The following is a 26,024-nucleotide window of genomic DNA, read 5'->3' as shown; positions in this document are numbered from 1 at the left end:
CATCAACCAAATTTGGGCACTTCAAACTGCGGCAGTGCCTATGGGTGCTATAACGAGTGAAACCCCAACTATTCAATAAAACATTCCTGACCAGCCAAATACTACTATTGTTGCCACACCTGTATCAGCATTTCAAGTTTCAATGACACCAACACCATTTCTTAGGGGAGTCCATTCCCCCCTGGAGAATCCCCCTTTGTCTTCCAATGCCTCCATTGTTCTTCATGTCCTTACAGTTGTGTAATATGGATCCTCAAGATCTTGCAAACTAGAGGCAAGTAGAGATTGTGTGCATTTTGAGAATGGTGTTCCTTAATTTTAAACACTATACATTTGGCTCCAACAGCTCCGGACAGCTTGGACAAGGGACCACAGAAGAGAAATGGCTACCTCGGTTAGGTTGTGAACATTTTAACATTCTTTCCTGATAGGATGAATGCAAGAGAAAATGCTAGGACCACAACTATTTACACAACTTTTACCACAACTTGTCTATATCTACCTAAAGTAGATATACCCAAAAAAAAATACAAAAATACAAAAATTCATCAATCTAAAGTAAAGTTGCAAGAAATAACAAGAGAGAGATAGAATAATCACCTTTTTTTGAAAAGAATGTGATAGAAATAGTGCATGTGTGTGTATAAATACAAAATTATCCAAGTCATGTTACATTTGCAAAGTACACTCTTGAAGTTTGGGATTGCTTAGATTTTATATATTGAAGTTTGAGAATTTTGATTTTACACATTGAAGTTTGGTTCCATTAGCAAAAACACATCATCTATTATTTTTGGTTGTAAAGTGAAATATTGGCACACTGACAAATCAACCATACCAAAATGGCACCGTTTTGCCCAAAAAGAAACAAAAAACACAATCAAACTTAGACACCGTTTCACATCACAATTCTCGAACTCCACAGCAAACAAACCAATGTTTTAAATTTCATTATGTTCTAGTGTTTAATCTGGTGCATTTACCCCATTGTTCCATTTTAGTCTAAATTCCGGTTTGTTCCGGAATATAATGGTGTTCCAGAAGAATTTTGGTAGTTCCGGTCTCTAAATTCCGGCCTATTCCAAGATATTACGAATTATGTTGGATTTTTTTAAACATTGAAGCCCAAATTCATCATTGGACTCATTTTATTCCCATATCATATTTTAAACTTTATGTTGGTTAATTGGATAAAATGAAATATAAAATTATAAATTATATATGTGTATATATATCCGATGCACTACAAGATGCAGAAGGCAATACATGATGATGATGATGTATATCAAACTATTCCAGAACCTTTTTGTTTTATATACTAAGTGTGGCATACTAGACACAGAAATGTTGCCACCAAGGAAACCCATGCTATTTCACAATAGTAGGACAAGCAATCAGCAGACAAGATTATCAACAAAAACAAAAATCAGCAAACAACAACATCATAGATATGAAGAGAATATACACGAAATTCATTGTTCCCTGATATGTGAGATGTAAAAGATAGAAAGAAAATACAAGCTAGAGAATTATAAGAATTCATGTCAAGCCCACCTCTTTGATATTCTATGGAATTAAAGCTTATAACATGAGGTGAGAAATCATGCTACGCATTGTATTTGAAAAAATATATAAAAATGCACTCTAAACCACCTATTTGATGCATTATGTATATGAGAAACAATTTCTACTATCATAGTACAACTTTGGTTCTACTGAGGGTATTCCCATGAGTTTCCTCTGTTGTCCACTTCAAATATCTCTAAACAAAGTCCAATAGTAGTATAGTGGTAATGGTATCCTTTATGGTGATCCATCTGTGGTTGAAACCCATCTTCCCCTCCTCCACTATCTACCTATCAAAAAAGGTCTCAAAACATTAAAACAAAGTCTGAATTTACAAATGAACTTTATTTCAAACACAATGGGCTAACTACAAATATAGACTAAAGTTAAAGACAATCTATATTTGTGAAATAAAATCCAAATGACTATCACATTAGCTACAAATTAAATCATATATTCAAAGTAACTAACTGCTACTTTAACATGAACCAACCAATATTTAAGTACATCATACTCAAAAGTAATACCTTTTAGGTAGATAATGATGCCTTTCACTTGCAAAAGCAAACTCTTGCCTATTTAGATAATCAATTCATCTTTATCACTGTAGTGACATACATCCAATCTTTAATGTCATCAGCAAATCTGAAAAAAGCATGCCTGCTCCACAAATTGCCCAAAAGCCAGTTGTGAGTCCAACTCCCATACCTATATAGAAGCTGGAATTTTTAGAGTCATCTTCAGCACTGCCTAGCATAAAATTAATTTAAGTATTCCCAAGAAATAGTTTTCCTTGAATATGCCTTCCATAAAATCAATTTAACTATCCCCAAGAAATCTTCCCCTCCCTTCCCCCACCTCCGAAGGCCACCATCCCATTTCCCACACTTTGCTACCCAATTGTAGATTTTCTTTTGCCAATAATTCAGTTCAAAAGTGATTGGATGTTAACATTAACTCTACTTGAGTAACTTTAAACTTTTTAAATAACTAAATTTGTTCAAGGAAACTAGTAAAGAAGTTAAGGTAATCAGTAGAACAAATCAAAAGATCTTCCCCTAGAATCAATGTAAGGTTGAATTTATTCAACTATCTAATTGGCTTTATTCCGTGCCAAATTTGCTTGTAATTCAGCATTTAGTAACCCTGTATTTAGGTGGGTTTGATGTAAAGGTAGTGAGTAAGATAGAGTGAAGATTGCTCAAGAGTGTGCAAGAAAACAGAGACTCGCGGCTGGGACTCGCGGGTGACTCGCGGCTGCAAGTCGCCAGAAGCAGCACACGTGCCAAGCATGCTGGAAGGTGAACAGTCATGCTAGCTGGAGCACTACAGGACAAAACAGGACAACTGGCCATACGGTTATCTCGGGACTGGATCTCGCGACTTGGTCAAGCCGTGAGGTCAAGCCGCGAGCCACCCCTGTTTTGTAAAAACCTGACGTTTCACATTCCTCTCCACTCCAGTATAAATACCCTTTTTACCCACGATTGAAAGAGAGCTTCCAGAGAGAATTTTGAGAGAGAAACCCTAAAGAAAAACCAGATTGTTTCACCCACAATCTCTACCTTAGAATCTCTTCAAATTCCTCAACTCTCTTCCTCTCCATTGTTAAATCCTTGAGAGGCATTATACCAAACCTGGTTCTCACCATTATCATCACTGTGAGACAGTCATTTGGATTTCTGGGAAGCAGTTAGGAAGGAACCAATCTTCATTGGTTGATGCTATGGTCTAGTAGCGGAATTCGGGAAGCTAGAAAAGAAAAAGGTTCGGCGCAACCTCATTGGAGCAAGAAGCTTGGAGGGCTTAGGTGCACTGGGTAGATTAGGCTTGGAGGGTCTATTGCTGTCCTTGTATCCCAACTGTATTTTCTAGTGGATTGCTTACCGCTTGGAGGGCGGCGGAGAGGTTTTACGCCGAGGGCTTCGGTTTCCTCTTCGATAACACATCGCGTGTTGTCTTTGTGTTTGCATCTTCCTTCCTCTCTATCTTTGCCTTTTCATTTATCTGCTGTGGATTTTAATCTGTTATGGCTTAGATAGTATTTAATCAATTTCATATTATAACATATGTTAAGTTTCCGCACACTAGTTGTTTGACATATTACTTGAATTGATTAAGTTGTAATTTAGGGGTCTAAACGTTCAAAGGTGTTTTTACACGTTTTTGAACTTTCAATCAAGATAATCCCACTACTTCAAACATATAAAGGATGGGTCATAAGAAAATTCTAAAATCCTGAACATCTCATTCCTCACTTACACAACTTCAAGCTCAAAATGCAACATTGGATAAAGTTTCCGGATTGCAAATAGAACCATACCAGGATGGTCAGTAGGTTGGCCATTCCTATCAATAGCAAAACCAAGGCCACTTCAAGGAGGAGCAGCTGTTGGTTGTGGAGGCAATTCATGTGCATCAACTATCCTTTTAGTATCAGGAATAAGAATTTCATCCATGGACATGCAGAAAATTTTAATCTGAGCATGGACATTTTCTTGGACTTGTTGATCAGCAAGAGAGGCTTTACTGGCCATTCTATGATCTCCTCTGCGTCTGCCTCATCAGCATTCCTTCCCAAACGGTTGTAGCTGGAGTTCAGCACAATGCAATGATGTACAGAAAAATCATTAGTAATTGGTACTTTAATGGGAAAAGTAGAACACACATGACACACCCACAAGCTCATAAGTAATCAGAACCAAATGTGGAAATTTTGTAATAATTAATTGAAACTTCTTTTGTACCTAAACAGAAGATAGGTACTAAACCCAAATAATGAAGTTATGGTCAATAAAAAATGTGTTGTACATATAAACCTAATAATGCAATTATGGTCAATAAAAATGTGTTGTACAAATAAACCTTTCTCTTTTATTCTCTTCACAAATTCATAAGTTTTATTATAAAAATTAAAATGCCATAAATTGCATTCTAACTTCATGTGTTTTCTACATGTAGGCCAAAAAGGGCATTGCTTAGCTATGTTAATAGTGGCATAAGTAAAAACAGTTCATTGTTGACAATTTGATAAAAAAATAAAAATAAAATAAAATAAAAAACTAACCATGAAAAAAAAAAAAAAAAAACTTATTAAATACAAGGAGGAGCAGTACAATAATTATTGAAGACAGCAAGGTCAACAAGAAAAATCAAATGAAAGTGTCAGATGATAGAATTGTTGAGAGCCTTTGCACCACAAGATGCAGAAGAGAGCAGCAATACATGATCATGTATATCAAACTAAGTGCGGCAGACAATGCAAAGCAATGTTGCCACCAAAGGAAACCTAAGGAATTTCACAATTGTTGGACAATCAACTCAACAAAAGACAACAATATTGATTTCTGGATTTTGATGTTTTCCTGTAATACAAAATTTATCCAAGCTCAACAAGTACATATACTCCAATACATTAAGCAAAAACTGATAATGTTGCAATCAAATCTAGGTGAAGAAACATTCAAATTTGATTCCAGTACAGAGATTATTATATGGGGTACTTCTTATATGCACAATTGTAATGAATTTTGTAACAATCAAACATATTTGACAGCTATGTATTACGGAACAGGCACTCAGTTGAAGCCCTCTCATCCAACCTCTGATGCGGCAAGTGTTGATTTGATGTTATTGGGAAATATATTCAGGAAGAAGTTTGAAACATTAACCATATAATTAAAAGAACACCAATTAGTTCTTACCACATAAGGAGATTAAACTAGAGGGCGTAAGTCCAGCTTGGAGGACATCCTTGTACTTCTAGAGACGTTGATCCCCTTTTTTTTCCCCACATATCCATCAAGCCATGTATTTTTTTAGTCAGCAACATGCCATCCAAATACTAAAATGAGAATTGATCATAATCAGCACTTTCTTGCAGTAAAATAATCTGGACCTCTATACGTGTTACCTCCAATAAAACAACTTCCAATCAAGGCCCTGTTGAATATCAATCAAAACTGAGAACTTCACGTAACCTTTATAATCAATTTGGTTTCCAAGGTTTCAACCCAAATAATGTCATGTTTTAGGTTACATACTGGTTGAATTCCTTGTTTAGCTGCAATAATGGCATTCAAAAAAGGACAAATACTATTTTAGAGCTTTAACTTTAATGAAAAGAAGCCAAGAGATATTCTAGAGCATCAAAGCTTGCAAGTATTTTTTTTTTTTTTTTGTTGGTAAGTTACACATATGGGTGGGCCATGAACACTTAATGTCACCTGCCACCTTGTTCTTAAAGGAGGGGGAAATGCTTATTCACAACATTGAAGTTTGCAAGAGATCTATCAACTAGAGCATATTATCATTCCAAAAAAAATATATAAAATCAACAGTTCATGTAAGAATATTAATTTAGAAGTAAAAAGTTAAAAATTATAGAACAAATCACATCACAAACACAAAAACACGATTTCAAGAAAGACCTTATAGAAGCTAGAGATAACAAACTCCTAATAGGTATTCTGGAAACAGTAATTAAATTCTCATTGAAGATGCCTTTCCATAAAATCAATGTAAGTATCCCCAAGACATCTTCCCCTCTACCTTGCTGCCCAAATGTAGATTTATTTTGTTTACACTTCAGTTCAAAAGTGACTAGATGTTGACTTCAACTCCACTTAAATAACTTAAAATATTTTAAATAACTAAATTTGTTTTAAGGAAACAATTAAAGAAGTTATGGTAATCAATGGACAAATTAAAAGATCATTCCTTAGAATCAAGATAATCCCCCTACTTCAAGGGTGAGTCACAAGAAAATTCAAAGATCCTGAACATCTCAAGCTGCACTCTTCAAGCTCATAATGCAACATTGGAAAAAGGTTTTATATTACAAACAGAATCTTACCAGAACGGTCAGTAGGTTGGCCATTCCTGCTAACAACAAAGTCCAAGCCACTTTGACAAGAAGCAGCTATTGGTTGCGGAGGCAGTTCTTGTGCCTCACCTATCCTTTTATTATAAGGCAGAAGAATTTCATCTATACACATGGAGAAACTTTTAATTTGTGCATGAATGTTTTCTCAGACCTGCTTTTGTTGATCAGCAAGAGAGGCTTTACAATCATTGAACTCCTCTGCTTTTGCCTAATCAGCATCCCTTCCCAAACGGTTAATGAGAAAAAAAAATTTAGATTAAAGGACACTGAATGACAAAGGTAGCATAAATTCACATGAAGCCAAGTGGTAGAGAGAACAAACAAAATAATATCTACTCAAAATGCAATTCCATGATTTAAAAGTTCAATTTTGGCTTAATCAACAAGTTAAAAGAAATTTCACTTTGTTACAGTACTTTAAATAGATGCGCAACATCAAACAAGCTGAAACTTGGATAGAAGTAAGGCAAACATTAAGATCAAGTTATGTCACATCTACTATTATTTGACTTTTATCACCATGCAAGTAATACAACTTTTTCAATAACTAAGACTTAAGGAGTTTTTTGATAGTGGTGATTCAACATAAAATTCTTAATTATTATAATACTACATTCACTTCTATCTTTAGATACCACAAAGACAGAAACTAGAAAATAGTAGATGCCTAACCATAAACTTTATATGTTAAGGTTCTTTTACTTTTAGATTACAATGTCAATTTAATTTCACCAACAACTTATGTAAATCTTTTGAAAGCCTCACTTTTTTTTTTTATAACTATAGTCATATTTTTAAACAAAGTAACACAGTCAAAACAAGGTCATCCAAACACCTTCCACAAAGAAAAAAGGTCATCCAAACACAATCTCAATGATAAATTACCACTTCTTTTAAAGTAAATTTAAAATAAAAATAAAAATCCTTAACTAATGCATTCACTTATTACAAATTGATCTAACACAATATATGGAAATTGATAGGGTTGAACCTCAACATCTAGTCTTTTTTTATCATTATTATTATTGTTGGAATATTATGCATTCAGTAAGTTCTGAATCAAAACCTTACCCTCTATCTCATTATTATGGACGAGGAAGTCATTTAAGGTAGATCTCATTGTTATGGTAAATTTGCTTTAATTAATATGACCATAACATCAAACTCCATACAGTTACTACTTCAAACATAAGCATGTATATCAACATGATTGGGTAAAAAATTCATTAAAGAGGTTAATAAAAACCAATCAAATGGTCTACACTACTGATTTGGTCCCTATCTTTGCACATTAATACAAACAATTTATTTATGTCTGCTTCAAATTGTAATTGTCTTGGATTGTAGGAGTTTTCATAGCCTGTGAATATCATTTGCAAAAGAGCAAAAGGGTCATACAAAAGCACGAGGAAAAAAAAAAAAAAAGAAGAAGAAGAAGAAGAAGAAGATAAGAAAACATAGCATAAATGAAAGAAAGTATTAATCTTTATGACTAATATTTTTATCAAAAACCCAACTCAATTCAATAACAGCCATAGATTTGGCTCAATTGAGTAGAGTTTGTTGGTTCCAAAATGGGAAACCCATTTTTTAAAAAGGGAACAGTATTTTCAGTAAAACTGTAAAACAAAAATGAGAGAGAGAGAGAGGGGGCCTCTTGGAATTTGTGGAATAGAAAAGTCATTGTGAAATAAATCAATGTGTCCAAGAAGCACTATTTTTTGGAGAAATAATTCTTCTTTAAATGACTAGCATTATATAGATAAATAGTTCTCACACACAAATCCAAGAATCATAATCCATAGCACGTTTTATGATAAAACCAGGATGAAATAATATCAAAAAAAAAAAGATTTCTTTCATTAATGACTTTTTGGCCTTTAGAAGAGCATGAACCAATGCCACCTCCTAAAGTATAAACAATGAATTGCAATTTTCAATAATAGTGATGTGAGTATGAGAAGTATGACTACCTAGGCATCAAGCTTAACCTCAATTCAAAATACACCATGTTGAAATTCTAAGAATTCATGGTAAGCCCTCTTTGATATTCTACTTGTAAATCCTCCAATGGAATTGAAGTTTACAGCATATGAGGTGATAAATCATGCTATGCATCTTATTTATAGTAATCATTATAAATATATAATTAAAATTCTACATTACAACTTTGATGTATTACGTATATGAGAAACAATTTCTTCTATCATAATTGAGTACAACAGTAACATGAAAGAAACAATATTAAGGACATATAACATGAAACAATACCTTTTGTCTAGATAACGATGCCTCACTTATTAAGGCAGACTTTTAGCTTTTCCAGTAAATTCATCTTTATCATTGTAGTCACATAAATCCAATCTTTTATTTCATCAGCAAATCTAAAATAAGCGTTCCTCCAAGTCCTATTAAAGAAGAGAGCTCCACAAATTGCCCAAAAGCCAATTGTGAATCCAACTCCCATACCAATGTAGAAGCTAGTGTTTTTAGAATCATCTTCAACATTACCAATTGGTGATCTATTCAAAGATTGTTCCTCAATTGTGCAGCTTTTTGGAAGAGGATCACCACATAACTGAGGATTTCCAATGTACCTAAGGGCATCAAATGATTGAAGCTGGGTGCTTGAAGGAATTCTACCTGAGAGGTTGTTGTATGACAAGTCCAAGAGACTAAGAAATGTCAAATTAGACATGCTTGGAGGAATTTCACCCGATAAATGGTTTCGTGAGAGATCAACTGACTCTAACTCTTTCATACTCCCAATTTTTTCTGGTATCTTTCCCATCAAATGATTTCAAGACAAATTCAAAAAACACAATTCGGAAAGATCTGAAATTTCAATAGGGATTGATCCGGACAAGTTGTTACTTGAAAGGTCTATGAGCCTAACTAATTTAAGGTTCTCTTTGTATTCCATTTCTTTCCCTTTGGGAACCAGTTGAACATTCTCAACATAGTATTCATATATGTTCGAATACAGAAAAGACATAGAAAAAAATGAAATATCATAGGAATTTGGTAATGCCATGGCGCTAATATTTTTCAAGCAGTTTGGTATGGATCCTGATAGGCTATTATTGGCAAGATCCACTACTCTAAGAGAAGAAAGTTTGCATATTTGTTGAGGTATATAACCCTTGAATTCACTTGATCTTAGACGGAGAACTAAAAGATTTGTCATTTCTCCAATCCATTGTGGTACGATGGACAAATGATTATCACCCATATCAATAAGCCTCAAATTTGAACACATTTTCAACGATGAAGGAATATCTCCATAGATGCTATTGTTTTGTAAACGCAATGATTGGAGGTTAACTAAAGCCCCCATGGAGTAGGGAATTCTACCTACTAGATTGTTGCTCCCTAAGTTTAAATGGATCAAAGACTGCCAATACTTCCAGCAGTGAGAAAGTTCTCCTGATAAGATATTGTTTGATGCATCTAAAACCTCTAATTTATTCTTTCTAATTTTCTTTTGGCATAAGAAAGTAGAAATGGGTCCATAAAATGAGTTGTTAGCTATATTGAGCAATTTGACAGGAGAACTCAAAAAAATGTCTGATACATCACATTCTATGCGGTTGTTAGAGAGATGGATAAATGTCATGTTTGAAGTCCAATTCCAGAACCAACCCGGAGCTTTGCCTGAAATTCCTGACATGGACATATCTAAAAAACTGAGGGATTTTTGTGATTGTAGCCATAAAGGAAAATTAGGACCTATCTTGATTGAGCTCATGGAGGCATAGTCAAGTTGGAAGGGGGGAACCCAATTGGAATTGACATTAAAGAGCAAACCCGCTTCAGACATAAAGAGATTCTTTAATTTTGAGAGTTTTTTGAAATGTCTTTCATCTACGGTACCCGTTAAAGAATTTTTTCCGACATACAACGTCTCTAACTTAGAGAGAAGCCAAAGACCCTTTGGAATGGTGCCATTCAACTGATTTTGGTTAAGGTATAATGATCTCATACGAGATAAGTTCCCAATGGACAAAGGTATAGGACCATTTAAATAATTAAGTGCGAGATCAAGAAATTCTAATTTCTCTAAATTGAAAATGCTAGGCGGTATATTGCCTTTCAAAGAACTGTTGTACAGGCAAAGCCGTAAGAGGCTTGTACTGAGATTAGAGAACCAATTAGGTATCTCATGATTGAAATGATTATCAGAAAGAAAAAGGACTCGAAGAGACGTGAAATTGACCAATCCAAGAGATGGATTCAGGCTATCAAGATGACAATTGTGCAAGTATAGCTCCGAAAGAGATAGGAACTTACTCATTATTTGAAGCCAATCAACTTCTCTGCGAAGGTCAGCTGAGCTCAGGTCAAGGTATTGAATGGCAGAGAGACCAGACATCCAACGAAGGTTATCTACATAGAGGTCAGAATTAGATCCAAGAGACAGATAGCGAAGGCTTGAAAGGTTCCCAAGCTGATGAGGAATGAGTCCACTGAAGTTAGCGCCTGAGAGGTTAAGATGTGTGAGACTGAACATTGAACCCAGGAAAGTTGGGATGGGAGTACAATTAAAGTCATTGTTACTCAAATCCAAGTAATTCAAATGTTCTAATTGGAGCAACGAACCACTAATCTCACCGCCTAACCTCGAATAACTGAGGTTGAGCTCAGAGACTCGGACAATTTTCTTATCGCAGAAAACTCTGTCCCAAATACAGCAATCTTTATGGTCAGACCAGGATGAGAGGACGTGTCCATGATCAGTGAGACCACGTTTGAGGGTTAGAAGGGCTTGCTTGTCTTTTTCATTGCAAGAGACATTAGAGATTGACTCTGCTTTGAAGAAGAAGAAGAAGCTTAAACTGAAGGTAGCGGGAAGGAACCATACTAAGAAAAGCACATGAAGGCTTTGTTTGGTTGGAGGAGTGGAAAAATGGGAAGATGGAAAATTGTGGGAGGATGGAAAAGTGGGAGGATGGAAAATATTTAGTTTTCCCTCTTGTGTGTTTGGTTGGAGGAGTGGAAATTGAGAGGATGAAAAACTTTTTTGTTTGGTTGGAGAGAAAAAGAGGAGGATGGAAAATATAATTTATATAAATTGACTATTATGCCCTTGTTACATAATATATAAGAAATAGATTTATTTATACTTATTAAATAATATAAAATTTATCACATCATATATATAAATTTATATTATTATTTTTATTGTTATAATGTAAAAATTACAATAGTGTACATATAAATTTAATTTGGGTAAAAAATTTTGTAACCAGCAAAAAGATGGTTAGCAAATTTACACTACATTCAACCCACAAAAACATGGTCAGCAAAGATGAAGGCTAGCAAACTTTAATAAAGTCAATACAAAATCCAAAAATGAAAACAAAATAGAGAATGAAAATCAGGTGGGTAGGTGCGAATGTAATGAGGGTAGGTAGGGAGGCTAATATGGTAAAAATTTTGGGAGAGAACTTTTCTCTCCCAACTTTTCCTCCCGAATTGGGGAGACACAAATTTGTGGGCCCGGAGAGAAAGTTTTCTCCTGGTTTTCCACTCCCTCTCATTTTCCTCCCTTCCCAAACAGCAAAAAATCCACATTTTCTCTCCTATATTTTCCATCCCTCCTAAATTCCATCCAACCAAACACAGTGGAAGAGTTGCCAAAGAGGTGGCCATAGTAACGAAGGAAGAGAAGTTTGAAGGAAGAAAAGCTCAGGTGTGAGTATATAGTTATCAGCTCATCGTAATATATATTTTTATATATATATATATATATATTGACTCTTCAAACCCTTTAACCTTTTCCTTATTATTATATTATTTTAATCAAGACCTTGACTTTTTTTTTTTTTTTTTTTAATGAAGACCTTGACTTGTGCTTTAAAATTCTTCTGATGTGCCTGTGAATTACTATTTAGTGGCCAATGATATGATGGTGGAATTAACATTTGATTCAAAAATTTTACGCTAAAGGTTGGTATTTGGTGAAGAATTTTCCATTACAGTGTAGTTGATATAATAATTAAACAATGTTAAATTATTAATTGTCCTAAAAATTTAATTTATTGAAATATGAAAATTTTAATTATTTAACAACTCAATTCTAACAAACAATGAACCTTGTCAGAATGTTAGAAAATGAGAGTATATCAAAAATGCATATTCAAAATTTTGAAAATAAGATAATCTTAAAAACCTCTCCTAAATTAAATAGCATGGTAGTACACAATATTTTTAATATTAATTTAATAAAATTCAGTCAATTGATTATCAATAAAGAAAAATATATTTTTCCTTCAAATTTAAAGTGGAGTGTTATTTCTCTCTAATGTGCAGTTACCCTTTTAATTTTAATGAAGACTTTTGACTGGATGACTTAAACCAAATGCCAATGACCAATACTTGTGTTTCACGTGACACCGCGTAGGTATTGCAGTTCAAGACTTTGATTTGTTGACTACTTTTTGTTTTTTTTTATTTGTTCAGTGACTCATTTGCCAATGGATTAATTTTAATGAAGACTTTTGACTGGATGACTTAAACCAAATGCCCAAGACCAATACTCGTGTTTCATGAAACTACGTAGGAATGACTTTTTTTTTTTCTTTTGTTTGTTCAGTGACTTATTTGCCAATGGACATCTCACAGTTTGCCTGTAAGGTGTTTTTTTAAATAAAAAAAATACTCCAATAATGATTAAGCCTGTAATGATTATTTGTCAATGTACATCTCACAGTTCAACACTTTTTGTTTGAAGAAAGGCTTTTTTCCATGAGCATAGTGTATATGGCTTTGTTCTAACCTTCCGCACGTTTAGCAAAAAAGTAATGCCCAAGGTTGATTAAAATTTCATGTATGTGCTGTTCAATTCTTCTTTTATGAACACTACTAGTACTTTGGGCTCGATTTCCATGAACAAAAACCGAGTCCATTAGACTCGATTTCCATGTACAGAAAACCAAGTCCAATGAACTCGATTTCCAAGCCTACGTGGACATCTCAACTCCCAAAATCGAGTCCTCTAGACTCGAATTGTTAGAAACCAAATTAGTTTTAAACGTTACCTAACTAATAATATAGTTTGGGTTTTAAAGTTATTTTTAAAAAAACCCCTTACTAAAATGATTGCACCCTTCAAAAAAAAAAAAAAACACAATTGCAATATAATTACCATTTCAGGGTAGATAGAGCAGAACCCCATATGTTCAATAACCAACCATAACATTCCAGGAATCTAGCATTTTACGCAAATGAAACGCCACCTATTTGGTAAGTGGTGATGGGTTGAGCATAACCAAGTCACCCAAAGAACAAATGGTTTCAAACGATCTATTGTAGGTGGCTTTTTTTCTATATAACTTTTTATGACGTGTAAGACGTATACAAAGACTTACTATTTAATGGAATCTACACTTTATAAATGTAATTTATATATATATATATATATATATATAACCAAAACTTTTGAAACTCCCACAATTTTCCACGTCAGCATTACTTAAAAAAAAAAATTCTGATTTTTTTTTCTTCTAAAACCCAATAATACAAAAAACTATACTCTGATTTTCTATTTCTCCCGTTCCCCTAATCCTTCCCGTTCCACTTCTCTATCGTCCAAAACACACACCATGGTCAAACCTTCTCCTTCGTGCAAAATACCCCCCATGGCCAAACCACTTCTCCATCATCCAAAACCCAGACCCATATTAGCTCCAACAAAACCTGATCCCGCTCCCCTTCACTGTCGTCCAAAACGCCTCTAAAGTGATTCACTCCAATCGCAGATACAGGTCGGCCAAACACCTTCTTCGTATCAAACCATTCTCTCTCGGTATTTCTCAATTAATCTATGAATAATATCTTTTCCTATTGTCTTTAATTAGATTTTTCTGTCAATTTAGGGATTTTGTCTTTAATTAGGTTTTTCTATCATTTTAGGGATTTCACTTCCTAACCCTCAGGTGTGCTGGGTTTTGGCCGTCAATTGCAACTGAAGCTAGCCTCCTCTGTAGAGGAAGTCCAAACCCAAAGTAAGAATTCTGATTTGCTCTTCAATTGAAAACCTACCCGCCCAGTTATTACTTCCAATATACTGTTCTTTGGCTGAATGGTTGGCCTTTGGTTTGCTAGCATTAAAAAAGGGGTTTTTTTTTTTTTTTTGTGCTTTAGGTTCTAGAGATTTAAGGTGGAAATTTGTGTTATTTATTTTTCCATCTCGGTTTTGAAGCAAAATTGGGTTTTTTTTTTGGCTTTAGGTTTTGGCGATTTAAGGTGGAAATTTGTGTTGAAGAAGATTGTGATGACCGTCAAGGAGGACGGATTTGCTGGGCAGGGTAACAGACTAACAATGGTGTTCATGGGTTGCAATAAGGTTATCCTCATGCCCAATTCTTTTGTTGTATATATTAAATATAAATTGGATTTTCTGGTTGAAGCCTGAAATTGGTGGTATATCAATTTTCTGTCAATAAGTTTTTAATTTCTAGATTACATTATTCTAATTTTTTTTTTTTTTTAAATTCCTCTGTTTCAGCACCTATACATCAACTAAGTTCTATTTCTTGGCCATATCTGTTAGGTGTTCAACAAAAGGCCTACGAGTAACTATGTACACGGGTTGTCAATTGAAATAAGAAAATAGTTGAGCGTATTTATGTGTGTTGTTATCTTTATTTGTTAGTGGAAGTGAAACCGTGGAGCACTTTGGTTTACTAATCTCTTCAAATTGTGTTATTTTAATTCAAAACTTTTGAATAAGGTTTTAAATGTATTGTAAATTTTTGGGTGTCAATGTTAGTTAGTTACTATTTTGTTATATTAGATGTTACCCATAAGACAATTTTAGACAAGCTATGGGTTTTCCATGTTTGAAAAACTAAATCTTTATCCAAATATACAGAGGCTTAAAAAGTAAAATTTCATTTTAAATTTGGAGGTTTAATAGGATTTAGTTTTTTTGGTATTCTGATCAGTTGGTTTTGAATTAGGTGATTGAGTTAGATTTTGTTTTAATTAAGGTTTTGATTTAGACTTATTCTTCTTCATCTACTGTAATTTCAAAGGTTGTTTATTCATTTAAATGAAATTGATACCTCTTTTTGGTTGTTTAATTGTTCTAATAATGATTGATTTTGTTTATTTGTTTGGTGTTCTCAGATTCCCAAAGCGGTTTATTTAGACTATTATTAGATTGGCCTCAACCTCAAACTCATGGTTTGAGTTTTTCACAAAGATAGTGCTCGGTAAAGGTGTTACATGCTGAGCCAAAACGTAATGATTTGATGGCCATTGGTGAGTGCAAAAGTTTGAGTTTGAATTTGTTTTTACAAAGTTGTTATCTTTTTCAATCATTTGTTATTATTTTACTTTCTCAAAAAAAAAAAATTATTATTTTAATTATTTAATTCAAAATAGATTTCATTAAACAACTTCATTTTAAGAAGTACCATCCTTATTAGTTTATGTAATTTGATGACATGGTTACTTATACTCTTCATACTCTGAAGAGTGAAGGAGGCTGTGTATGGGCTTGCAAAAGAAATGATGGGGATGTGCAGAGTGATGTGTTAGAGTAAGATTTGTGTCTATATGAGAATAATTTGTGCTTGACATATTGTTCATTGTAACTTTTGCTACTTTTGTTGTAAATGCATGGACCTAGGGTTGTATTTTAAAATTTTGTTATTTAAGATCCAAAAAAGGTCTCCATATGTTTCTTTTTTTAAGGTTTTGATATCTTGGATTTATATAAAAAAAATTTCCATCTCTGTAGGGTTTGGTGTTGTTGGCACACAAAAAGCTCATTAGGGAGAAGCTTGCAGAAGAGGCTAAACAAAACGTCAAGTAGGGGAGGCCAAGAGGGAATATTACTTGGTAACAAGTATGTCATACTAGACTGCATTGTTCAAGAGCTACTGCTACATTAAGGTTGTATCAATTAAGTGCTACTGCATATTGAGACAAACAAATTTAATTATATGCAACACTCTATCAAATTAAATCATTTTGAGTTCAAGCCTAAGGTAGACTTGGCAATGTATGAAAGTTGAGGAATAGATGTCTTGATTTGGTGGGATGAAAGTTTTTGAATTAGCAGTGTGAGTGTATTTTTGTGTTGCTGATTGGTAATTTGGTAGATTGGAGTCTCATGCATTCCATTTTTTTTTATCAAAAAAAAAAAAGTGAGATCTCAAATTTCACATGCCTTTCTTTCAACTCTTTTAGATAATAATATTATTACTCTACTCTTTTTTCTTTGTTTGGTTGATGGGATGTTATTCAAAATTGAAGTCAATTATTTTTTAAAACTGCACCAAAGTTGAAGTCAATTCTTTTTTTTCCTCTTTGCTTGGTTAGTGTGGAAGTTCAAGAAGGTTAAGGAATTAAGAAATGAGATCTTGCCAATTTTCTTTTGCTCAGCTATTGGGATTTGCCAAATAGAAGCTTATGTTGAATTTGGCAAAATTAATTTTATTTTGGATTAGCACAAGACACCATTATTTGATTGGAATATATTTAGACTTAAAGTAACATCTTAATCTACAAATGAAAAATGCATTCAATAGAAGAAGAAAAATAAATCAAGATGATTTTGCATATGTTATATATGTTTCATATTTATGTAAAAACTTTCCGCGCATAGCGTGGGTTAGCGACTAGTAATATATAAAACACATTAAATTAATACAATGCAATAATATCCTCTCAAATCTATATTTATATATCTTAAGTTAAAACATGACATTTATTATTGTTATACTCTTATTGCAATTTGCCACATGCCACTTTTCCTAATAAATTAAACAAAGTGGAAAGAAATAAGATCCATACTATTACAATTAGTGGAACATAAAATTGAATATTCATAGTGGAACAAAGGACTATCAATTTTCATATAAACCACAAATTTTCTTCATCAGTATCAATGTTATCAACTTTTTGACTTGTTTCAACAAAAAAAAAAAAAAAATTGACTTCTTTTGCCTTAACCCCCACTCCAATCCTGGGGTGGGAGGTGAGTTGTTAACCACTACACATTTTCTACCATGTGGCATAATTTCCATGTAAAACCATATGTCAAATGTCCAACTTCTAGATGCTGTGTTCTTTTTATTATATTTTTTCAAAAACAATCATTGATGAGCCAAATAAAGTTGAATCCCAATAGTAATATTGAAAACTTTGTCTGCCTAATAGTTGATTCTTTTTTTCACCTTCTTTTGCCTTGAACTTTTATATATTTTTACACTAATTTGAACTAAAGGAAGTGGAGGAAGATTTAAAGAAAAATTATTATTGTTATATAATGATAATTTTTCTAATGGTGATATCATTGCAACGAAGGAATGATGACTCCACACAAACTGGCAAACGGAATAATAATTAAATGGGAACCATTTTAAAAGATAGTCACCACCACACACCTTTAGCGTGAAGGTTTTGTACTCGAAATTTCCACCCCAAAAGAGTTTTTATGCTCTAGATATTTGTAACCCAAAGTTTCTGCCCTAAACCATTTTTTCTTTAAAATATAGTTGACTCTTATTGGCCAAATCCAGCTGCTAGCCCTCACTTAGGTGAGTATTCCAATAATCTGAAATGGCTGACAAAAGGCAGCCAATTAGAGCAAACCCCCTTTATTTCCCAAATCATGTTAAATGCATGCCAAACTCTTCCCTAAACAAAAGCAACCCAAGCCAAGACATCTGTGATGCCCCAATTTGATTGATTGTGTGATGTGTGTGGGTGTGTGATGAGTCCCACATTGGGTATTTACTGGGTTGAACTGGACTTTATTAACAACTGCAAGGAGCCTCAATTGTGACTAGTCCTTTTGAGGTATAGCGCAGATGTGGCTAACGCTTTTCCTTGGGTCGTTATTTATGGTATCAAAGCTCTAGGTTGGATCCTTAGGCATTGATTTATGAAACTAAATGGTGAGAAGGGTAGAAATTAGATATTTGGGGATACGTTGTATGATATATATATATATATATATATATACTAGATGAGTTTTTGATCTTTTTTTTTTAAATTAAATTAGAAGTTTGATAACATGTTAGTTTGTTATGTGCTTAATGAACAGAGGTTAGGATGCCACCTCGCAATAAAAACACTGGGACCATTCCCAAAAACTCTGGCAATGGTAGGAATCAGCAAGATGGGAACCGAGAAATTAGGCACGACCAAGGCCAACCACCAAAGATGATCCAGATGATGCAAACCTTGGTTGGAGTGGTCCAACAATAGGTCACTACTGGAGATAACTTGGCTAGGATGATTGAATTTAAGAGGTTGTCTCCTTCAATTTTTGAGGGGACTACTGAGCCTATGGAAGCAGAAAAATGGATCATTGAGATGGAGAAAGTATTCAGAGTTCTTGAATGCTTTGAGAGTGAGAAAGTGGCTTATGCAGTTTATATGTTGCGTGGAGATGCTTATGACTGGTGGCGGCTAGAAGAAGAAAAACATGGCCAAGAAACTGAGCCTTGGACTTGGGAGCTATTTAAGTCTGTATTCTATGAGAAATATTTTCCTAAGAGCATCCGTTTTCAGAAGGAAAAAGAGTTTATCAAGTTGACACAAGGTAACATGACAGTTGCTCAGTATGAAGCAGAATTTTCTAGGTTAGCTAAATTTTCTCCGACAATGGTGGGGGATGAAGAAACTAAGGCTCGAAGGTTTGAAGATGGATTAAGGTTCCGAATTAAGCAAGGAGTTATGCCCTTTGAGTTAACTACCTTTAGGGCGGTGGTGAGTAAGGCTTTACTAGTGGAGATGGGGCTTAATGAGGCTCAAGCAGATAGAGATAATAACCAGAAGAAGAGGCCTAGGCAAGGAGAGCAAAGCTCTAGCTTTCAAGCCAAGAAACAAGGAACACAACATGCTGATACCAAGGCATTGCCAAAGTGCTCTCGATGTGGCAGGCCTCATGCAGATAAGGATTGTCGTTGGAATACTGGAGCATGTTTCTCATATGGACAAAGGGGTCATAGGATTGCTGAGTGTCCCCAACGAAAGGAGGTTCAGACCACCCCAAGACCAACAACAGGACAGAATCAGGGAGCAAGCCAAAGGCCCAAGATCCAAGGAAGGGTCTATGCACTCACTCAACAGGATGCTAATACTTCTAATGCTGTGGTAACAAGTATTATCCCAGTTTCCACAACTAATGCTTATGCATTGTTTGATCCTGGTGCCACTCACTCCTTCAGGCAAAAATGGCCCATTACCATCAATTTTGGAAATAATTTGCTCAGAAACACTGTTTCCGAACTATATAGCAATCTACCACTTTTTCGGGCCTATAGCGGCGTTTTCCTGAAAAAAAAATTTTATAAGTCCCATAACAGGTTCAAGGGGCTCTATAGTGGCGTTTTTAAGCCCTATAGTGACATTTTTGGGCCCTATAGCGGCGTTTTCCTGCAAAATTTTTTTGTAAGTCCCATAACAGTTTCAAGGGGCCCTATAGTGGCGTTTTTAAGCCCTATAGTGACGTTTTTGGGCCCTATAGCGGCGTTTTCCTGCAAAATTTTTTTTATAAGTCCCCATAACAGGTTCAAGGGCCCTATAGTGGCGTTTTTTAAGCCCTATAGTGACGTTTTCGGGCCCTATAGCGCCGTTTTCGGAAAAAGTGGTATTTCCCTAATTATTTCCGAAACAGTGCTCTGTTACTAAATATTTCAAAAATTAATGCTAATGGGCCATTTTTGCCCACTCCTTCATATCTTCTAATTTTGCAAAGAAACATAATTTTAAATTTGAGCCTTTGGAGTCTGAATTATGTGTGGATACCCCAATTGGGGGTGTAGTAGTTATTGATAGTGTTCGCAAGTCTTGTGTTGTCAAAATAGCAGATAGAGAATTACTAGCAGATCTAACATTGTTGGAGATGCGGGATTTTGACATAATCTTTGGGATGGATTGGTTGGCTGCACATTATGCCATGGTTGATTGTCATAGGAAGAATGTAATTTTCCAAGTACCTGGCGAGATTGAGTTCTGTTTTGTGGGAAGTGGGGCATATACTTCTCCACGGGTGATTTCAGCTTTACAAGCTAGACGTACGATGAAGAAAGGGTGTAAAGGATATCTGGCCATTGTGAGAGACACACAACAAGGTGAATTGAAGCTGGAGGACATTCCTATAGTGAGAGAGTTTCCAGATGTGTTTCCAGAAGACTTGTCAGGGTTAATACCAGATAGGGAGATAGAGTTTTCTATTGACCTATTACCAGGTTCTAGCCCAATTTCTAAAGCCCCATACCGTATGGCACCTGCTGAGTTAAGGGAATTAAAAGCATAGTTGCAAGAGTTGCTTGACAAAGGCTTCATCAGGCCTAGTGTTTCCCCTTGGGGTGCACCTGTGTTGTTTGTAAAGAAAAAGGATGGGAGCATGCGACTTTGCATTGATTATAGGGAGTTGAATAGGGTGACAGTGCGAAATAAATACCCTCTACCGAGGATAGAGGATTTATTTGATCAACTCCAAGGAGCACAGGTTTTCTCTAAGATTGATCTTCGTTCCGGCTACCATCAATTGAAGATTAAGACTGCTGATGTGCCCAAGACAGCCTTTCGTACAAGATATGGTCATTATGAATTTTTGGTGATGCCTTTTGGCTTAACCAATGCACCGGCAGCCTTTATGGACTTGATGAATAGGGTGTTTAAACCCTTCTTAGATAAATTTGTTGTGGTTTTTATTGATGATATCTTGATATATTCCAAGAGTGTGGAGGAGCATGAGAATCACTTGAGGCTTGTACTACAACTATTGCAGGAGAAGTTGTATGCAAAGCTTAAAAAATGTGAATTTTGGCTAGATAGTGTTGCATTCCTTGGGCATGTTGTATCTAAAGATGGGATTGCTGTTGACCCTAAGAAAGTGGAAGCAGTAGTAGAATGGAATAGACCGAACAGTGTGACAGAGGTTCGTAGCTTTTTGGGACTGGCTGGTTATTACAGGAGGTTTGTTGAGGGATTTTCTCACTTAGCCATGCCCTTGACTCGTTTGACCCAAAAGGGAGCTAAGTTTGAGTGGACTAGAAAGTGTGAAGAAAGCTTCCAGGAATTGAAGAGAAGGTTGGTGTCAGCACCTATTCTCACCATACCTTCAGGTAGTGGAGGTTTCACCATTTATAGTGATGCCTCTAGGAAAGGCTTAGGGTGTGTTCTTATGCAGCATGGGAAGGTAGTGGCTTATGCCTCTAGACAGTTGAAGCCTTATGAGCAAAATTATCCCACACATGACTTGGAGTTAGCTGCGGTGGTTTTTGCTCTAAAATTTTGGAGGCACTATTTGTATGGAGAACAATGTGAGATATTCACTGACCATAAGAGCCTCAAGTACCTTTTTACCCAAAGGGAGTTGAATATGAGACAAAGAAGATGGTTGGAGCTACTAAAGGACTATGACCTAACTATTAGTTACCATCCTGGAAAAGCCAATGTGGTAGCTGATGCCTTAAGCAGGAAGTCTGCAGGAAATTTGGCAGCATTGTTGACTACACAAAAACACATCCTGGAAGATTTGAGAAAGATGAGGATAGAAGTACGGTTTCATGAAGTAGAGGCACATTTGGCAAACCTTAGAGTTTTAGCCTACCTTGATTGAAAGGATAAAGATTGCACAAAGTAGTGATCCACAGTTGCAGAAGATAAGAGATTTAATAAATTTAGGCTCTCAATCTAAGTTTTGCATTCATGAGGATGGATCCTTGAGGTTTGGTAATTGGCTTTGTGTACCAAATGATCCAGACCTTAAGGCAGTAATTCTAAAGGAGGCTCATAACACGAGTTACACGATACACCCAGGAGGCACTAAGATGTATCGGGATTTAAGGGAGACTTTTTGGTGGAACAACATGAAGAGGGAGATTGCTTAATATGTTGCTCAATGCCTAGTGTGTCAACAAGTCAAGATGGAGCATCAAAGACCAGCTGGATTTTTGCAACCTCTTCCCATTCCAGAACGAAAGTGGGAGGACATTACTATGGACTTTGTGTCGGGGTTGCCTAGAACCCCTACTGCTAAAGATGCAATTTGGGTGATTGTGGATCGGTTGACAAGATCTGCACACTTTTTGGCCATTAGGGTGGATTTCTCACTCGAAAGGTTAGCTAGATTGTATATCATTGAAATAGTGAGATTGCATGGTGCACCTATATCCATTGTATCTAATAGAGACCGAAGATTTGTGTCTTAATTTTGGGAGAGCGTGCATAAGGCAATGGGTACTAACTTGAAGTTTAGCACAGCCTTTCACCCACAAACAGATGGACTTTCAGAAAGAACTATACAAACATTGGAAGATATGCTGAGAGCTTGTGTAATTGATTTCAAAGGTTCATGGGATGAACATTTACCTTTGGTGGAGTTTGCATATAATAATAGCTACCAAGCAAGTATTAAAGCAGCACCATATGAGGCTTTGTATGACAGGAAGTGTAGGTCTCCTATATGTTGGGATGATGTTGGAGAAAGAAGATTGTTGGGTCCTGAGATCGTACAGCAAACAGTAGATAAAATTCAAGTGATTAAAGAGCGGCTCCAAACAGCTCAAAGTTGGCAGAAGAGTTATGCAGACATTAGAAGAAGGAAATTAGAGTTCCAAGTGGGTGATCATGTGTTCTTGAAGATTTCACCTACTAAAGGAGTTATGAGATTTGGTTTTCGAGGTAAGTTGAGCCCTCGTTTTGTAGGACCTTTCGAAGTCTTGGAGAGGATGGGTAAAGTTGCTTATAGGCTCACCTTACCACCTTCTTTATCAGGGGTACATAATGTTTTCCATGTCTCAAAGTTGAGGAAATATGTTCCAGACCCTAATCATGTAGTGGATTACGAGCCTCTAAAATTAAGAGATGATTTATCTTATGAAGAGCAACCAATTAAAATTGTGGACAAGAAGGAGCAAGAGTTGAAGCGTCGTACCATACATTATGTCAAGGTTCAATGGAGGAACCAGTCTGTGAGAGAGGCTACATGGGAGTTAGAAGATGAAATGAAGGAGAAGTACCCATATCTTTTTGAGGATTCAAGTATGTCAAGTTTAGAGGACTAAACTTCTTTTAAGGGGGGGAGAATGTAATACCCTGAAAAAAAAAAAAAATATATATATATATAAATAAATAAAAGGAGGGGTATTTAAGTAAATTTCGTTTACGGGGTCAACTTTTATAACTAATATTATTAAGGGGTTTTTAGAAAATAAGGTTGAAACCCTAGTTTATATAGTCTAAATTTTTATGTCAGCTTATATTGGCAGAGATATTTGAGAGAGGAGACTACTCAAAGGACTGAAATAGAGAAGGATTTACTACACAATTGAGGTAAGAGCCTGTAAATCTCTTTATTGTCAAATCTAAGCTTTGCTAGGATTTAGAGTATATTTTATGTTGGTAGTTCTGGCCAGTAGCAGAATTATCTAAAATTTCTATGAGTTTTACGACGTAAGTGTAAACAGGGAAGGATTGGATTTGGGCGATAAAATCCTTTTTTTTTTGTAGCACGGCTTTCTCTATAACATTGTTATTTCTGGTGTTTTGTTGGGCATGAAGTTGCTTTGGGTGTATAATACTCTTTTGTGAATATTTAATTATAAGAAACAGTGGACTATTGGTTTGACCACCATTAGTCCAATAGCCTTAGACTATAGAGTCTATGGAGATAAGAGACAAAGGCCATTTTGTTAGAGATTGTACTCAGCTTTACTGAGTATTCAATGCATGCTTTTAACTTTTTAGCCTAAATACCAACGGTGTCTTGGTCTAGTGGTGCCAGGGGCTAGACTTGGTAGGGCGAACTAAGGTTCGATCCCCCGCAAGCCCGTTGGGAGGAGTTTAAAACCTTAACCCTGGGACCCGCTCCGAAACCGGATTAGTCGGCCCAGTGGGTTCGGATACCGGTTGGGAAACCAAAAAAAAAAAAAAAAAACTTTTTAGCCTAAATAATCGTGTGAGGTGAGTCTCATATTATACAGTGCTTGGGATTTGGCATGAAACAAATTTTAATTGGAGTTAATACAAATGATAGAATATGGAATATAGCCATAGAGAAACTGTAGGAGAATTTATAATAAGAAATTAGTGGGTACTTTAGAAGTTTCTCATTTGGTCAAGTAACTTGAGGTTATTCTTATTATTTGATTTTTGGGTAAATGGTGCTTTAAATTGTTAGGTAATATCTAAGGATTTTAGAGACAGTGTTAGGGAGAAGTTCTTTGCGTTGAGCTAGCTAAGGTAAGTAACCTTATCCTAATTGGTTATATTTTACGTATTTTAACTCCTGAAATTTGTTTATAATTATTACAATTTTATTTCTATTGTATTACTGATTTCAAGTAAAGAATTATCACAAATTTATCTGATTACTGAATATATGATGTATTTTATTTAATTGATATTTGTTAGCTATATTGATTTAAAATAAGAATATAGAAATATCACAAATATATTTGATTATTGAATATATGATTATATATACGTATTTGAATAAGATATATTTTGTTAGAAACTATGATTTTATACATATGATTATGGAAAATTTGACTATGAATTGATTTTGATACCCAAACCAATGGAGGTTATTCATTGGTACTCTGATACCCAGACAATGGGTGTTATTCATTGGTACTCTGATACCCAAATCAATGGGGGTTATTCATTGGTATTCTGATACCCAACCAATGGGGGTTATTCATTAGTATTCTGATACCCAAACCAATGGGGGTTATTCATTGGTACTCCGATACCCAAACCAATGGGGATTATTCATTAGTACTCTGATACCCAGCCAGTGGGGGTTATTCATTGGTACTCTGATGCCCACTCACGGGGATATAGCGTGACCATAGTCATAAGATTTCTAAGAATATAAATTGCGTTTGAGTATTTGAACCACTTGATTACTTAAAACTACATATGTGATTTTGGTTACTTATTGAGTTGTCAACTCACCTCCTCCTCTTTCTCCTTTCAGATTTTGATCAAGAAGAGTAGCATATGTTTGGGCTTCCGCTGGGATGTGCGCATGAGTGAAGTTTAAGAAATTAATGGAATAAGATTTGAACTTCTATGTTTAAGATTACTATTTGTGTAGTCCTTTTGATTTAAGGGATTTAGTTTATTTTTAATAGATGTTGAAAGATTATTATTTTGAGATCTTTTGAGAATTTCTTAATTGAGGATATTTTTAATTTATTGATGAAATTTTCTTGAAGATAATTCTTTAATTGTTAAGGGGGCCTTACACACTTATAGGGTGTAAACTTAATAAGTGTGTGGCTATTGTCACATGCCAAGCTCTACTTGGGTTCGGGGCGTGACAATATTTATGGTATCAAAGCCGGCCCAGTAATCCCGTATGGGCTCAGAGACACTACCCCACAAAGTGAGACCCTAACGAGGACGTTAGGGATTTAAGTGGAGGAGATTGTGATGCCCCAATTTGATTGATTGTGTGATGTGTGTGGGTGTGTGATGAGTCCCACATTGGGTATTTACTGGGTTGAACTAGGCTTTATTAATAACTATAAGGAGCCTCAATTGTGACTAGTTCTTTTGAGGTATAGCGCAGATGTGGCTAGCGCTTTTCCTT

General features: G+C 35.2%; 1 protein-coding gene and 1 long non-coding RNA gene across 16 annotated transcripts in view; one reads left to right on the top strand and one right to left on the bottom strand.

Annotated features, from left to right (window-relative positions):
• Window positions 1-1,294: 1,294 nt before the first annotated feature.
• The window catches only part of LOC115989671 (receptor-like protein EIX2), a 94,571-nt gene continuing 69,841 nt past the window's right edge, over window positions 1,295-26,024 (bottom strand). For 2 of the 15 annotated variants that reach the window (XR_004092031.1, XR_004092032.1), the window contains exons 4-7: window positions 5,271-5,508; window positions 3,890-4,157; window positions 2,094-2,274; window positions 1,311-1,856 (exon numbers count right to left, since the gene is read on the bottom strand). The gene's annotated coding sequence lies outside the window, so the exon portion shown is untranslated. Of the gene's footprint in view, window positions 1,857-2,093; window positions 2,275-3,889; window positions 4,158-5,270; window positions 5,630-6,421; window positions 7,812-8,722; window positions 9,994-10,741; window positions 10,829-26,024 lie in introns of those variants that run through there. The other 13 variants (XR_004092048.1, XR_004092046.1, XR_004092049.1 and 10 more) reach the window with 13 other exon arrangements.
• Window positions 14,018-16,337, top strand: LOC115989673. The gene is made up of 5 exons (XR_004092051.1): window positions 14,018-14,258; window positions 14,366-14,457; window positions 14,683-14,798; window positions 15,584-15,718; window positions 16,200-16,337. It is a non-coding gene; the product is annotated as an uncharacterized LOC115989673 (long non-coding RNA).

Source organism: Quercus lobata, chromosome 5 (genome assembly GCF_001633185.2).
Source record: "Quercus lobata isolate SW786 chromosome 5, ValleyOak3.0 Primary Assembly, whole genome shotgun sequence".
Taxonomy (NCBI): Eukaryota; Viridiplantae; Streptophyta; class Magnoliopsida; order Fagales; family Fagaceae; genus Quercus; species Quercus lobata.
Note: the sequence above shows the minus strand (reverse complement) of the source record. Positions and strands in the feature narration are given on the sequence as shown.